We start from the raw sequence: 2,622 nt of genomic DNA, 5'->3' as shown, positions 1-2,622 counted from the left end.
ATGCTCATCTGAGAGTCTTCGGGTGTAAGGCCTTTTTGTATGTTCCTAAGGATGAGAGGTCAAACCTGAAAGTTAAAACTAGGCAGTGTATCTTCTTTGGTTATAGTCAAGATGAATTTGGCTATTGTTTCTATGATCCAGTTGACAAGAAACTTGTTAGAAGTCATGATGTTGTGTTCTTAGAAGACCAGACAATTGAAGATTTTAAAAAGCTGAGAAGGTTGATTCTCAGAGCAGTGAGAGCTTAGTTGATATTGATCCAGTTCCTGTGACTATAGAACCTGAAGAAAATCTTCAAAATAATGAAGATCTAGTTGATAATGAAAATAATGATCATGTTCAGAATGACCAGCATGATGATGTTGATGCTCCAATGGAAGAAAATGTGGTTGGCCAGCAACCAGCTATTATTGATGCTCCAGATAATTCTCTGAGAAGATCTACTAGAAAGAAAGTACCTTTATCTCGTCATTCTCCCAATGAGTTTGTACTCTTGACTGACTGGGGAGAACCTGAAAGTTTTGATGAGGTCATGGATAATGAAGAAAAAGAAAGGTGGTTTGATGCTATGCAAAATGAGATTAAATCCTTGCATGATAATCATACATTTGATTTGGTTAAACTTTCTAAAGACAGAAAAGCTTTTAAAAATAGGTAGGTTTTCAGGGTGAAACATGAAGATGGTAACCCAATTCCACGATATAAGGCTAGATTGGTTGTCAATGGCTTTAATCAGAAAAAGGGAGTTGATTTTGATGAATTTTTTTCTCCAATTGTGAAGATGTTATCCATTCGGGTTGTTCTGGGCTTTGTTGCAAGTCTAGATTTAGAGGTTGAGCAAATGGATGTTCAAACAGCTTTTCTCCATAGTGACTTAGATGAAGAAATTTATATGGAGCAGCCAGAAGGTTTTGAAGTCAAGGATAAAGAGAATTATGTTTGCAAATTGAAGAAGAGCTGTTGTTGAAATAAGCTCCAAGGGGGCTGTACAGGAAGTTTGGTTCTTTTATGAGTCAACAGGGCTTCAAGAAGACTTTTTCAGATCATTGTGTTTTAGTGAAAGAATTCTCTGATGGTGACTTTATCATTCTATTGCTTTATGTTGATGACATGCTTATTGTTGGTCATAATGCTTGCAGAATTCAGAAGTTGAAGCAAGAGTTAAATATGTCTTTTGCTATGAAAGACTTGGGACCAGCAAGGCAGATTCTTGGCATGCAGATTATTCGTGACAGAAAAGCCAAGAAGTTGTGGTTATCACATGAGAAGTACATTCAAAAAGTACTTCACAGGTTTAACATGGATAAAGCTAAGGTTGCCTGTACACCTTTAGCTATGCATTTCAAATTGTGCACGAAGCAGTGTCCTTCTAGTGATGATGAAAAGAAAGGTATGAAGAAAGTTCCTTATGCTTCAGTTGTTGGCAGTATGATGTATGCGATGATTTGTACAAGACCAAATATTGCTTATGCTATTGGTATTATTGGCCTTTTTCTTTCTAATCTAGGATCAGAACATTGGAATGCTATAAAGTGGATTATGAGCTACCTTTGTAGCACTTCTAGTCTGAGTTTGTGTTTTGGGATGAGGAAGCCTATTCTTTATGGTTACACAGATTCAGATATGGCCGGTGATGTTGATACTTGCAAGTCTACTTCAGGCTACTTGGTTACTTTTGCAAGGGCAGCTGTGTCTTGGCAATCTAGGTTGCAAAAATGTGTTGCTCTATCCACTCAGAAGCTGAGCTTATTGCTGTCGTTGAAGCTTGTAAAGAGTTGCTCTGGATGAAGAAAATTATGGAGGAACTTGGCTTTGTTTAAGAGAGGTATGTGCTTTATTGCGATAGTCAAAGTGTTATTCATCTTGGCAAGAACTCTACATTTCATTGTTGGTCGAAACATATTGAAGTTACTATTGGATTAGAGATGTATTGGATTCTAAGTTGCTTGATCTTGAGAAGATTGACACTGATGATTATGGTTCAGACATGATGACTAAAGCTTTTCCACAAGGGAAGTTTGAAGAGTGTTGCACGATCGCCGGGATGGCCCTCCACATAGTCGGGAGGAGGAGAATTGTTGGGTTTTGGGCTTTTTTCCTTCCTATATGGATAAATAAAACACCTTTTGGACCTAGTCCACTATATATATGACCAACTTAGGGTCTTATTTCAAGCATATAAGAGTGGATTCATAGCAACCATATAGAGAGAAAAATTGGTAGAGAAGTGCTGAATTTTGCACATTGAAAATCAGCTACGACAGTCCGCTTCAAATTGCATTTTTCAATTCGTTAACCGTTGGATCGTGCTGGAATTTGAACTGGGGGTTCTCAACATCTAGCTCTTGGATTTTATGGTCTATAGCTCTAGCTTTCGATCACAAACAATTGCTCACTTTTAGGGGTGATTTCTCTCCTTTCTTCACTAGTTTTGATACTATCTTTTATGTATTTTGGCTCCGTGTTTGGCGTTGATGTTGTAGCTATTTGGAGAATAGTTTTGTATATTTTGTTGATTATTAGTGGAGCTTTTTTGGGCCGGAGGTCCCGTGGTTATTTCATCTTCACATTGAAGGGGGTTTTTCACGTAAATTTGGTGTCTCTTGCAATGGGTTTAAATTT

Source organism: Lycium ferocissimum, chromosome 7, assembly GCF_029784015.1.
Source record: "Lycium ferocissimum isolate CSIRO_LF1 chromosome 7, AGI_CSIRO_Lferr_CH_V1, whole genome shotgun sequence".
Lineage (NCBI taxonomy): Eukaryota > Viridiplantae > Streptophyta > Magnoliopsida > Solanales > Solanaceae > Lycium > Lycium ferocissimum.
Note: the sequence above shows the minus strand (reverse complement) of the source record.